At 44.9% G+C, this 15,042-nt stretch overlaps 1 pseudogene; it reads left to right on the forward strand.

Annotated features, from left to right (window-relative positions):
* Positions 1 to 10,025: 10,025 nt before the first annotated feature.
* LOC134485036 (sperm motility kinase Y-like) overlaps positions 10,026 to 15,042 on the forward strand; it is a 319,058-nt pseudogene continuing 314,041 nt past the window's right edge.

The raw sequence follows: 15,042 nt of genomic DNA on the forward strand, positions 1-15,042 counted from the left end.
AGGTCTTAGACATTAGGAGAAAATGGCAATCCCGAGATTGGAAAAAGGTCTCTATTGATCCTACATTTGATAGAGAGCTAATATAAAAAATAGACAAAAATTCAGAAGTTAGTCTCCAAAAATCCAAAAACAATATTTTTCAAATGGTGTACAGAGCTAAACAAAGAATTTTCAACTAAGGAGCCTTGAAAGGATGAGAGGCACTTGAAGAAGTGTTCAACATCCTTCCTCATCAGGGATGTGTAAGTCAAAATGACCCTCACAATCCACAGCACACCAATGACTAAGATCAAAACCACAGGCGACAGGAAATGCTGGCAAAGATGTGGAGAAAGAGCAACACTCCTCTACTGCTGGTAGAACTGCAAGCTGGTAAAATCACTTTAGAAATCAATGCAGTGCTTCCTCGGAAAATTAAAAATAGTTCTACATGAACAACTAGCTATAACACTACTAGACATAAATCCTCAAAGATGCTCCAACATATAACAAGGCCCCATGCTCCCTTATGTTTATATAAATCTTATTTATAATATCCACACGTTGTAACTAAGCCACATGTACCTCAATGGAAGAATGGATATAGAAATTGAGATGCATTTGCACATTAGAGTATACCAAGTTATTATAAACAATGACTTCACAAAATTTCAGGGAAATGAATAGATCTAGAATCTATCAACTTGAGAGAGGTAACCCAGACACAAAAGAACACACAAGCTGTGTACAAACTGATAAGTTGTTATTACCCCCAAAAGCTCAATATACCACAATAAAGCTCACAAACCATATGGAGCTTAAGAAGAAGGAAGACCAAAGTGTGGATGTTCATTCCCACATAGTACAGGGAACAAAATGATCACAGGAGGTAGAGAAAGGCAGGGACCTGGGAGCAAGAGAGAAGGGGAAGATAAATAAATATGCAGAGTTGTGGGGAGGACAGGATCAGGTGATAGAAAAGACATGAGAGAATTAGAGTTTCAGGAAATTGATTAAAAGTATGTAGCAGTGGGGAATGATGAACAGGGTGTAGCCACTACAAAGTCCCAGATGTTAGGGAAGTGAGAGTCCCCCAGGATGGAAACGGTTGACTTTATCTGAAGTATGCAACAAGGGGGACCTACAACCTGTATAGACACCTCCACTAGATAGACACAGCCCCAAATCGGCGATGGGGCCACAGAATCATCTCAAAATGTTTACCTAGATATGTTCAAGTCCAAAGTAAAGACAGCAATAAAAAATGGAACAGACACTAAAGGAAAGGCCATACAGAAACTACTCCACCTAGGATTCCATCCCATGAGCAGATACCAAACTGAGACACTGTTACTGATGTCAAGATGTGCTTACTGACAGAAGCCTGCTATTGCTATTCCCTGAGAGGTTGTACCAGCACTTGACCCATACAGCTGCAGATACAGCCAACAATCAGACTGTGCCTGGGGACCCCACTGGAAGAGCTAGGTGAAGGACTGAAGGACCTGAGGGAATTCAGCCCCATAAGAAAAACATTATCAGTTTACTGGACACCCAGAGCTCCGAAGAACAAAGCAAAAACTAAAGAATACACATGGAGGGAAACATGGCTCCAGATACATGGCTTTCACTGACATCAATGGGAGAGGAGGCCCCTGGTCCTGTGGAGGTTTGATGTGCCAGCATAGGGGGATGTTAGAGTGGTCAGGTGGGAGTAGGGGAGAGAGTGGAGGAGCTCCCTCATAGACGCCAAGCTGAGGGGCATGGGAAGGATGGAATGGGTGATTGCGGAGGGGCAACAAGGAAGGGGGATATCATTTGAAATTAAATGAATAAATTGATTAATTTAAAAAAAACTCATGATCATCTCAGTAGATTCTGAAAAGGCCTTTGGCAAAACGTGACAGTCCATCATGTGAAACTTACAGAGAGAGAAGGATACAGAAGAATACATGAACACAAAGTAATATACAGCAGTCCACTAGCCAACGTCAAACTAAATAGAGAGAAACTTAAAATAATTCCCATAAACTCTGGGGCAGGGCAGGGCTGGCCACCCTCCCCCTAACATTTCAATATAGTTCTTGAAGTTCAGGCTAGAGCAATAAGACAACTAAATGTGAAAAACGAGATATGCATTGGAAGGGAAGAAGATATCGTATTGGCATTTGTGATGATATCATAGTATGTACAAGAGCCCCCAAAAATTCTATCACAGAACTCCTACATTTGATAAATACCTTCAGTAAAGTGGGTGGATACAACATTAACTAAAAAAAATCAGTACCATTCTTTTAAACAAACAATGAAGGGGCTGGCAAATAAATTAGGGAAACATTGCTCTTTACAATAGCAACAAATAATATAAATGTCTTAGTGTAACTCTAAGAAAGTGAAAGATCTGTATGACAAAAATTTTAAATCTCTGAAAATAGCAATTGAAAGATATCAGAAAGTGAATGCAATACCCATTAAAATACCAAAACAAGTCTTTACAGACCTTAACGTGAAATTCTCAACTTCAAGTGAAAGATTTAATAAACCCAGGATAGCTAAAACATTCTTGAACAAGAACAGAATTTCGGGAGGAAGCACCATCTCTCATTTACTGCTGTCCTACAGAGCTATAGCAATAAAACTACAGTATTGGTATAGGAACAGGCAGGCTGATCAATAAAATGAAATCCAAGACCCTGAAATAAACCCACACAAGTATGGATGCTTATTGTCAATAAAGTGGGCAAAAACATATGACAAAAATAAGAAAGAATCTTGAACAGGTGGTGCTGGTCTAATTGGATATAGGCAAAGGGAAGAATGCAATGAGCCTTATCTATAAACCTGTGCAAAACACATGTCCAAGTGGATCAAAGACCTCAAAATAAAACCTGACACATCAAATCTGATACAAGAAAAAGTGAGAAATAGGCTTGAGCACATTGGTACAGGAGACAACTTCCTGAGCAGAACACCAATGGTGCTCAGATATTGAGATCAACAATTAATAAATGAAACTTAATGCAACTGAAAAGCTTCTGTAAGTAAAACAAAACACTTAATAGAAATGTCTGCATACAGGTTGGAAGAGGATCTTCACCAACCCTATAGTGCACAAAAGGCTAATATTAAAATTACATAAATAACAAGTGAAACTACAAGAGACCAAATATCCTAACCTAATAATGTGGTGCAGAGATAAATTCATCAGCAGAACTTTGAAGGGCCAAGAGCCACTTAAAGAACTTGTCACCATCCTTGGTCACCAGGTATATCCAAATCAAAAGCACCCTGGGATTCCAACTTATGTGCATCAGTATGGATAAAATAAAAATCTAAAGTGACATCCAGCACATGCTGATGAGGATGTGGAATAGTGGGAACACTCCTCCATTGCTGTTTGGATTGAAAACATGTACATCCATTTTCGAAATCATATTGGCAGTTTCTCAGAAAACTGGGGATCAGTTTTCATCTGGACTTAGCAAAACAACCCTGGGACATATAATCAAATGGTGACCCACAATCCCACAAGGACGCTTGATGATCTATGTTAATAGTGGTTTTATCTGTAATGTCCAAGAACTGAAAACAACCTGTATGTCCCCCTACTGAAGAATGGATACAGGAAATATTGTATATCTACCCAATGGAATACTCGTCAGCTATTAAGAATAAATACATTATGAATTTTGTAGGCAAATGGATGAACTTGAGAATGTTATCCTGAGTGAGGTAACCCAGAACCACAGAAAAATGTATGTAATTTATAAGTGGACATTAACCATAAAGTGCAGGATAACAGGTTGATAGGCATGAAGGAAGAAGGAGGGCCTGAGTGAGGAGGTGTGAATCTCATAAGAAGGAGAAACAAAATAGTCTAAGAAGGATGATGGAACAGGGTAAGAGAAGAGGCAGAAAAGGAGATGGAAATGCTGGTCAGGTCTAGGGAGAGGGGTTTGGAAGAGGGCTAGGAGTGAGATTACAAATTGTCTGGGCAGGAGTGTCCAGGGATCTCTGGTGACTTGCTGGATGCCTGGTAAGGGAGAGGATGGGGGAGTCTATGGGGGTGACTCTAGCTTAGATTCCTACTGGAGAAGAAGATGGAAATGGCCACCTCCTGTAGCAAGAAAGAACTTCTAGAAGAGGAAGAGGACATCAATGCACTCACAACAGCTTCAACTCAAAATCTGTTTTGCCAATAAGTGTGCAGGGATAAAGATATAGCAGATATTGAGGGAACAACCAAACAATGACTGCCCCAAAGTGAGATCCATCTCATGTGACAGAGACAACCTCTGACAGTACTTATGTTACTCTGATTTACTTGCAGACAGAAAAGTAGCACACCTGTCTCTGGACAGGCTTCACTCAGCAGCTGAAAGCCACAGCCAGTCCTCAGATGGAGCTTGGGAAGTCTTGTGGAAGAGTGGGGGAGAGTGGTGAGCAGACTAGAGGGGTTAAAAACACTACAAGAAGTCCCCTATAGTCAGATACCTTGGAACATGGAGTATGCTAGAGCCTGGGCAACCAACCCCAGGGCCAGGTGTAGCTATCTGCAGTTGGTTTCCATGTGGGTCATTTGACAAGTAGATCCAGGACTGTCTCAGTCTCTCTTGCCTGCCATGGGAACCCTTCCCCATACCTGGGCAGCCTGATTGTAAATCTGTGGGACAGGGGGTGCCTCATAGATGCCCCAGGGCGGGGTGGTACCTAGGGAGTCTGCCCTTCTACAAAGAGAAGGGAGAGCATTATGGTGAGAAGGATTTGTAAGGTGGCACTGGGAAAGGAGGAGGGAGAGTGGCTGGGATCAGGATGTAACCTAAATAAAGAATACAGTACTGGAATTAAGAAAGTTAGACTGGAAATTGGAAAGATTGCTCAGTGTTAAGAGAACTGATTGCTCTTCCAGAAGTCCTGAGTTCAAATGCCAGCAACCACATTTTGGCTCACAAATATCTCTGATGAGATTTGATGCACTCTCTGGTATTTCTAAAGACAGCGACATTGTATATATGTATACAGACACACACACACACACACACACACACACATATATCAAATGAATGAATAAATAAATAAATAAATAAATAAACAAACAAACAAACAAACGTAGGAATTACCTGGTCTTAGATTCAGAGCAGGGAATAAAGTGCAATGAGATTATATTCAAACTCATGTCATGTACTGCCTGGATCTTTCAGATCTGAAGGAACCATCACAAGGAAGAACAAGAGAGGATGGAAAAGGGGTCTGATCCCTGCAGCTCCTCAGTGTCCACTAGCATAGCACTTGCCCTTGGGAGATGATGTCATTCATTCTTCCCGATGTTGCATCAATCAAAATTACATGCTCTGTGGATGAACCTGTAAAAGAGGACAGTTGCTTTTGGGCCAATATGGAGGCTCCTTGCCTCTCAGCAAACTCACTGCTGCCTTTTGAGGTCTCTGGAGGGTGAGCAAAATGAAGACACACAGAGTAGCCTCAGGTTGAGTCAGCCAGGCCCAGGGGGCTCAGTGGTGTCTCTCAGATTCCCAGGCCCTCCCTGAGATTGAACACTCTACACAGTGTAAGAGGATTAGGGGATAACCAGGAAATGCAGTTGCTCAGGTGTCTGGCTCTGTACGAGGGAAATAAATCACAGTGGGAAGCTTCAGGACAGTCAGGTGACCTGAGCCCTCCACAGAGTCTAAGTCCAGACTCACAGACATTCATTCTATCCGCAAGTCTCCTAAACACAGGCATTGACTGATCTGCAGTACAGAGTATTGTACGATACAGTGTCCCTTAGAGATAGGACAAACTTTCCAGTTAGTCCTCTTCTGTGTCACACTGAGACTGGGTCTGTAGCACAGTGGATGCTGATGGGGACAGGCCACAACTGGCATTCTATCCCAGCTCATGCAATAAACAAACAAAGAAATAAACAAACAAACAATCCATCTCACTACTTGCAATCCTCATTGTCATCACAAGGGAGCGCCGCTGTGACCTTCTTCTTACACATAAAAGAGACTTGTATCAGGGAAATGGATGGATGGATGGATGGATGGATGGATGGATGGATGGATGGATGGATGGATAGATGGGTGAATAGATAGATAGATAGATAGATAGATAGATAGATAGATAGATAGATAGATGGATGGATGGATGGATGGATAGATGGGTGAATAGATAGATAGATAGATAGATAGATAGATAGATAGATAGATGGATGGATGGATGATGGATGGATGGATGGATGGGCGGGCGGGCGGGCGGGCGGGTGGATGGATGGATGGATAGATAGGTGGGTGGGTGGGTGGGTGGGTGGATGGATGGATGGATGGTTGGATAGATGGGTGAATAGATAGATAGATAGATAGATAGATAGATAGATAGATAGATAGATAGATAGATAGATAGATAGATGGGTGGGTGGGTGGGTGGGTGGATGGATGGATGGATAGATAGATAGATAGATAGATAGATAGATAGATAGATAGATAGATAGATAGATAGATAGATAGATAGATAATTTGACTTAATCAGTTTCTTCCAGTCCTATTTTTCTGAGCAAAACATCATGGACGTGGCTGGTGCAATTCCTTGTTGTTCATTTCTGCTTTCTTTGGATGTTCATTCAAGGCAGCCCTCTTAGAATCTGCTCATCTCAATAAAGGCCCCTCTGTGGAATGTACAGCTTCTCAGTTAGGAGCTAAGGGATTCTTGGAAGGAGCCCCCAAAATCCCCTTTGGGGCAGTTTCCAGTTTTCTCTACTTCAGACAGCAGCTGCATGAAGCAAACATACACCTGTCTGAACATTCCAGCTTGGGTGCACATCACAGTGCACCTGCCCCAGGGTCCCTGTCAGTCGCACATGCCACAGGGCCACTACCATGAGTTCCCCTCCCTAGGGCTCCTGTCCCATTGCATCTCCCCCAGGGTCCCTGCTCCACTGCACCTGCAACAGGTTCACTGCACTGTTGCACCTGGCCCAGAGTTCCCACTCAGTTTTACTGTCCCAAAATCCCTGGCCAACTGCACCAGCCTCAGGGATCCAGTCCCATTGTTCCCACCCTGGAGCAGCTTCCTGAAAGTGCCAACTAACTGTCCCAAGGTGGCCTATTTGAAAATCTAACTCAAAGATCTCGCCAGTCAGAACCCATTTTCTTTGCTGGCACCAAGTAGATATTAGCAGGGCTTCATCACTTTCCCTTTCTCAATCCCTTCTCACAGTTGGCCATGTGGAAGCAAAGAAACTGGCAGCAGAACATGGGATAGTCGCCCAGGGTATCAGCACTCCTAGAATTCTCATGAGATGGACTGCTCTGACATGTGATACAGGGGTGGCAGGTAGGCTTTGACATTGAAGAAGCCCAGGCTGCTGCCTCTGCTCACATGGGTGCCAGCACCTTAGCCTGACTCTAGATGTCCTATACTCTGAGAGGAGGAAGGAGATCTTCCTACATAGAGGCTGTCCTCTGAATCTGTGCTGGCCAAGGTCAAGCCAGAGTGTTTGAACATGCCAGTTCCAGCCCCTGAGGGTTCTCTGCCTGCCTGGTGTTTTGCTGTGCTTTACGTCTGGCAAGGTGAAGATGTGGTCCATACTAGGAATATCTTTGAAGGTAGCTGCCCTGGGTTTCCATGCTAACATATAACTATGGACTGGCATGGACCTAAATACCAACAACAGTGCCAGGAATGTGAATTCCATAAAGAAGAGCAAATGGGCCCTTGATACCATCTTGTGCCGATCTGACAGGAGTCAGTACACACAATTCCCAGTACATCAAACGTCCCGTGGGAAAATCCTCTGTCAAGGGCAGGTGATGCCTCATGAGAGTGAACTGTCAGGGTAGGACAAGACACTTGGGACTACTGTCCTGAACTCACCAGTCTCAGATGAATGGGCTTTGAAAAGTTTTCAGAACTCAGAATAGGGGTGTGTAAGCAAGTGCAGGTAATCCTTGGGAAACACATAGTTCCTGAGGAGGTTCTGAGAGCTGTTGGATCCACTCCTGGAGAAGACAGTATTGTTTCAGGGAGTACAAAGCAGAAGCCTGCTGATGCTATTCACAGTATTGCAATGGAGCAGTAACAATTCCTTTAGGAGCAGGATATCCTAGCACTCTCAGATCAAGCAGACAGCCTACAGCCTTTTAGCCTCATAGTTCCAAGAGAATGCCGCTCATGTGTGAAGCTTCTAAAGTCTGGAAGCTGGGGAAGGGAAGATGGACATTGTCTCAGTTAGTGGTTTACGGCTGTAAAGAGACATAACACAACCAATGCAGCTCTTATGAGGACAACATTAATGAACACAGGATAGCAGGTTCAGAGACTCAGTCCAGTATCATCAAGCTGGGAGCATGGCAGCAATCAGGCAGGCATGGTCCCAGAGAGAGTGAGAGTTCAACATCTTTATCTGAAGGCTGCTTGGAGGAGATTGGCTTGCATGTGGATAGGAACAGGTTCTTAAAGCCCATGACCAATGTGACACACCTACTTAACAAGAACATGCCTCCTAATAGTGCCAAGCCCTGAGCTAAGCTTATACAAACCATCACAGACATCTTCAAGGAGGGTGGTACTGTTTTATCAGAGAGAAGTCTCAGCTCCCATTAATATGCTGAGGTCAACCCTAGATAGGGCATAGAGCAATCCACACATCATGGGATTCAACGGGGCGTTTTATGAAAGAGCTTTTCCCCAGGAGCACACCTGTGTGTCAAGGCCTCCCTTCCAGCTAGGCCTTTGGAATCTCCAGTGTCTCTTCCTTTGCAGAAGTAAAACATAATAAAAATTCACACTTCACAGTACAGTGAATAGCAGTAATCGCGAAAGGTGTAAATAGAACCGATTAGTACCAGAGTATGTGGATTGATGTTATATGAAATGTGTGTGGATGCAGTGCAGTGTGCTCTTCCATGTACCTACATACTGAGCAACTACCCTGTACAATTTCTCTCTAGACAGAACCATCTGCAATTCACTCACTGAGGGATTTATGCCCTGGAGTGGCAGCTACAGGTAGGACTTGTGCAACCATGTCACGAAGCGCAGAGACAGAGATGCATGGGTTAAATGGAGAGAAGCAGATTGGAATGGTGGAGAGGTTAACCTGCCAACAACTCCAAACCCCCAGCAGGATGACAATTGGGAACAGCGAGCAGTTTCCCAGCCAGCCTCACTCTCCATAGCCAGACTTCTTCCAGTCCTTCCATTTTCCCAAGGAAGAAAAGTTCAAAAAGCAGGGACAGGGAAAGAAAAACTGCTCTACTCCCAGGAGCCAAGAACAAACCCCGTGGCACCTCCCTGTCTGAGCCCATAACCAGCCACAGCCCAGTCCTGGGATCATCTCTAGAGGCACAGGCCCCAGGCAGATGAGTCCTTGAATCACAAAAGGCTCCTCTACAGCATTCTATGGGTGTCAGTCCAGAGTCCCTGAGCCTGAGGTGCTCTGCACAGCTATTCAGAGAAGCCTTCTCTTGATCTCTGTACAAAGATCTCTGTGTTGGATGTCAGAGGAGAGTGTCCACCCAGCATGGGTTGGGGCTCTGGCCCTCTAATCTGTTGGTCCATGTTAACTTCTCCACAGAGAAAGCTTATGAGCTTTGCTGATGCATCCAATAGGCGTTTTGGGGATTCAAACTCAAGTCTCTGCCTAGTCCTGCAGCTTTGTCTCAGGTGTTTGATGATAACCTAGAGCCTTTCTGAGGACTTATGAGAACAGTGTCCTCTTGATGGGTCAGTTTAGAAACAGCTTTGTCTTTAAAAAAAGAAAATAATACCATCAGTTTGAGGCTAATCCTTCAGAATTCAAAGAAAACGTGACACCCTGAGTGTAGACATGAGGACTTTAAAGCAGGATGCAGAGTAAACATTCAAAACAGAGAACTATGGACAGCTAAGCATCTTACAGGGTTTTATTTCTAACAGCCTAAAGTCTTTCCATAGCCCATAGAAGCCACAGTCTCAGAGTCCTTCCCAACATGTCATGACAGGTCCTACTGTGACCTCATGAGGAGCGATTGTGAGGCGGCCCAGCAAACAGATATTAAGGTGTTGCCAGGCCTGGAATTCTTTGAGTTCTTTGAGAGGAGGTGTGGAGTGGAGCCCTCTGCGACTTGGTTGTATCTAGTGAGCTGTGTGTGGTTGTATCGGATTTTACTGTACTGTGTATATGTTTATGTATCAGTGTGTGTAAGAGAGTGTGTGTTGACAGATTTGCCTGTGTGTGAGTGTGTGTACACTTTTGCCTGTGTGTTTGTCAGTATATGTAGGAGTGGGTGAGTTTACAGGTTTGTATGTGTGTATGTGTTTGTATGTGTGTACTTCTTCTTGTGCGTGAGTGTGTGTCCCTGTGTGTGTGTGTGTGTGTCTGATGTGTGTTTTTCCACGTTTGCTTGTGTGTAAGTATGTGTGTTTTGTGTGAATCTGGGTGTTTGTAAGAGTTTGTGTGAGTATAAGTTTACTTCTGCGTATTTCTGGGTGAGTGCCTCTGTGTGTGCCTGTGGTGTGTGTGTGTGTGTGTGTGTGTGTGTGTGTGTGTGTGTGTGTGTGTGTGTGTGTGTTTGTGTGTGTGTGTGTCTGTGTGCCTGTGTGTGTTTGTGTGTGTCTGTGTGTGCACGTGCCCATCTCCTTTTGCCCCTTTTATCTATATTACCTGCACCTCAGTGCAAGAGAATGTAGAGGCAGGCCAGAAGTCACCCCGGCTGCTGTTCCTGAGGTAGGTCCTCAACCTTATTTTCAAGACAGGCTCTCTCACTGGCCTGCAGCTGCCCAAGTATCTGGGCTGGCTGAACAGTCGCTCCCAGGCATTTGGTATGCCAACCCCATAATATCAGTTTAAAGGCCTATGTAGATGACTGGCTGCCTATTTCTTGAATGATTGATTTTTGGATGACTTCAAGAGAAAGAATTAGGTCACATATTGGCAAAGGCACTGGCTGTTTCCTTATTATGGTTTTGATTTTTATTTATTCTTTCTTTCTTTCTTTCTTTCTTTCTTTCTTCCTTTCTCTCTTTCTTTCTTTCTTCCTTCCTTCCTTCCTTTCTTTCTTTCTTTCCTTTTTTCTTTCTTTCTTTCTTTCTTTCTTTTTTTTTCTTTCTTTCTTTATTATGCATTGCTGGATTCATTTTGTTCGTGGATTTTATGTTTTCACATGGTATATTATTGCTTTGATTATATACATTTCTACAGTCGGATTATTCACTCTATCTCCATTTTCTTTTTTTTTTTTTTCGGAGCTGGGGACCGAACCCAGGGCCTTGCGCTCGCTAGGCAAGCGCTCTACCGCTGAGCTAAATCCCCAACCCTATATCTCCATTTTCAATGTCCTGCGGTTACCTTCCTGAGAGTACCTTCTAACTTTTCCTAGGTGGCATTTTTCAAAATCTAATTCAAAGATCTTGCCAGTCAGAACCCATTGTCTTTGGTAACACCAAGTAGATATTTGCAGGGCTTCCTCAACTACACTTAATCAATCCCTTCTCTCAGTTGTCCATGTGGAAGCAAAGAAACTAGCAGCAGAACATGGATAATTCATCCAGGATATCAGCACCCCTAGAATTCTCATGAGATGGGCTGCTGTGACTGTGACACAGGGGTGGCAGGGAGGCTTTGACACTGAACAAGCCCATAGTGCTGCCCCTGCTCACATTGTGCCAGCACCTTAGCCTAACTCTAGATGTCCTAAACTCTGAGAGGAGGAAGGAGATCTTCCTACAGAGAAGCTGTTCTCTGAATCTGTGCTAAGGCCAAGGTCAATTCAGAGTGTTTGAACATGCCAGTTCCAGCCCCTGAGGGTTCTCTGCCTGCCTGGTGTTTTGTTGTGCTTTATGTCTGGCACGGTGAAGATGTGGTCCATACTAGGAATATCTTTGTAGACAACTGCCCTGGGTTCCCATGCTAAAATTCAATTAGGGACTGACAGGGACCTAAATACCAACAGACAGTGCCAGGACCATGAGTTCCAAAATCAAGAGCAAATGGGGTCTTGATGCCATCTAGTACAGATCTGACAAGAGTCAGCACACACAATGCTCCTTCACATCCAATGCCCCTTGGGAAAATCCTGTGTCAAGGGCAGGTGATGCCTCATGAGAATGAACTGTCAGCGTAGGACAAGACACTTGGGACTACTGTCCTGAACTCACCAGTCTCAGATGAATGGGCTTTGAAAAGTTTTCAGAACACAGGATAGGGGTGTGTAAGCAAGTGCAGGTAATCCTTGGGAAACACATAGTTCCTGAGGAGGTTCTGAGAGCTGTTGGATCCACTCCTGGAGAAGGCAGCATTGTGTTCAGGGGGGTAACAAAGCAGGAGCCTGCTGATGCTATTCACACTATTGCATGGGAACAGTAACAATGCCCTTAGGAGCAGGATATCCTAGCACTCTCAGATCAAGCAGACAGCCTAGAGCCTATTAGGCCCATATCCCAAGAGAATGCCACTCATGTGTGAAGCTTCTATAGCCAGGAAGCTGAAGCAGGGAACATCGACATTGTCTCAGTTAGGGGTTTACTGTTGAGAAGAGACACACCATGACCAATGCAGTTCTTATGAGGACAACATTAATGAACACAGGATTTCAGGTTCAGAGACTCAGTCCAGTATCATCAAGCTGGGAGCATGGCAGCATCCAGGCAGTCATGGTGCCAGACTAAGTGAGATGTCTACATGTTCATGTGAAGGCTGCTTAGGGAAGATTGGCTTGCATGTGGATAGGAAAAGGGTCTTAAAGCCCATGACCAATGTGACACACCTACTTTAACAAGACTACGCCTCCTAATATTGCCACTCCCTGAGCTAAGCATATACAAACCATCGTAGCCATCTTGTAGGAGGGTGGTACTGTTCTATCAGAGAGAAGCCTCAGCTCCAGTTAATATATTGAGGTCAACCCTGGATAGGGCACAGAGCCCTCCATACATCCTGGGACTCAGGGAGGCATCCTATGAAAGAGCTTTTTCCTAGAAGGACACATGGGTGTTAAGGCCTCCCTTCCAGCCATGCCGTAGGGAGTCTCCAATGCTAAACTCTGTCTCTTTGCAGAAGTGAAACAATAAAAATTCACCCTTCACAGTACAGTGAATAGCAAAAATGGTGAAAGGTGTAAATAGAACCAATTAGTACCTGAGCATGAGGATTGGTTTTATATGAAATGTGGGTAGGTGCAGTGCAGTATCCTCCTCCACGTCCATACATGTTCAGTAACTACCCTGTTCGATGCTGCTTTCCACAGAACCATCTGGAATCCATTCACTGAGGGACTCCATCCCTGGACTGGAAGCTACAGGTGGGACTTATGTATCGAGTTCTCCCAGCCCAGGGACAGGGATGCATTGATAAAGTGGAGAGAAGCAGACTGGAATGGTGCAGAGGTTATCCTGCCAACAACCCCAAGCCCCCAGCAGCATGACAATGTACAACAGCAAGCAGTTTCCCAGCCAGCCTCACTCACCATAGACAGACTTCTTCCAGTCCCTCCTTATGCCAAGGGAAAGAAAAGCAAAAAAAAAAAAAAAGCAGGAGCAGGGAAAGAAAAATTGCTCTACTCCCAGTAGCCAAGGACCAGTCCCTCCCACCCTCCTATCTGAGCCCATAACCAGCTACAGCCCAGTCCTGGGCTCATATCTAGAGGCACATGGACCCAGGCAGATGAGCCCTTGAATACAATCGGCTCCTCTACAGCATTCTATGTGTGTCAGTCCTGAGTCTGTGATCTGAGGTGCTCTGCACAGCTATTCAGAGAAGCCTTCTATTGATCTCTGTCAAAGATCTCTCTGTTGGATGTCAGAGGAGAGTGTCCACCCAGTATCAGTCCTGGGACTGTGGTCCTCTAATGTGTTAGCCCATGTGAACCTCCCCACAGAGCCCCACCTGTCCTTGTGCAACTCCTCCTTGATCGCCTTTTTTAGGAAGATATTTAGAGTCCCTTGCACGAGGCAGGGAAAATGGCACACAGCTGAGGGTGGTAGACAAAGCTGGGAAGACATCAAATATTGAGTTGGTGTGAGGCTCCCTAAGCCATGCTTGGGCAGGTCTGTGCCAGCGATCCCATAAGACACTTTGATTCTCACCATGTACACAGCAGGAACCAATTGCCAGGTCTACCCTCTGCCCAGAGCAAAGGGAGATTGGAACTTGGATTCCAACCCTAGCCCATTCCTTTAATACCTGACCTTGTAACCCTTGCTCCCTTTGGGGCTCAACAGTCCCCCTCAAATGTAGACAACAATGTCTAGATGGTTTTCACAGCTTTTCTTGCCTGAAACTGTGCTGTGTTTGATACTACAAACCAGGAAGTAGGGACTTGAACTTGAGATCACTGACTCAGGCTAGGGAGGACTCCAGAGCACCTGAGCTCAGCTGCAAAGGCAGAAGCTGAACCAGAGTGAGCAGAGGTGGCACATTTTGCTGTTTCTTTCCTTTTCTGCAATCAGGCCTTTCAATGAACACTACAGATGAGGATCTTTCCTCCCAGGCTTAGTGTCTGCAGTCATGAGGGTCCTCTCCAGGGGATTCAAAGCCCCAGAAGAGTCTTCAGAAGAAAAGGGCTACACACTGCACTGCCCCCCAGCACTCTGAAAAACAGAGACAATTTCTGGGCTTGGGACAGTCAGTGCTCAATAGTTAGCTTCTGGCTGCACTGGCTGCTCACAAATAACACAGCTGCCTGGGTCCTGTGGCCTGGCTGTCACAGACTGTGATTGAGAATTTATTTCAACGGTGTCAGCATAGCCACTCTGTTCCTTCTGGTCCCAGGTTGCACAGAGCTCCTTGTCCTCATACACGCCTGTTCCATCATTGGACCTTAATATTTGAAGTGAGCCCTACACTCAGGATGGACTTGGTTTTCTAAACATCATGCCAACCGCTGTGTGAGAGGAAGTGTCTGCATGTATATCCATACCCCCTTATGTGCCTAGGTGTCCATGTATACCACTACCCCATGTCCTGTCAGAGGCCATCCTCTGGACAGGTCCTCATGCCTGCATGTCAGACCACCTGTCTTCAAGCCCCAACCCCTCCCCACTCCATGGATGCAGAGCTTGTGGGCTTTGCGGATGCATCCAACA

This window comes from Rattus norvegicus, chromosome 1 (assembly GCF_036323735.1).
Source record: "Rattus norvegicus strain BN/NHsdMcwi chromosome 1, GRCr8, whole genome shotgun sequence".
Classification (NCBI taxonomy): domain Eukaryota; kingdom Metazoa; phylum Chordata; class Mammalia; order Rodentia; family Muridae; genus Rattus; species Rattus norvegicus.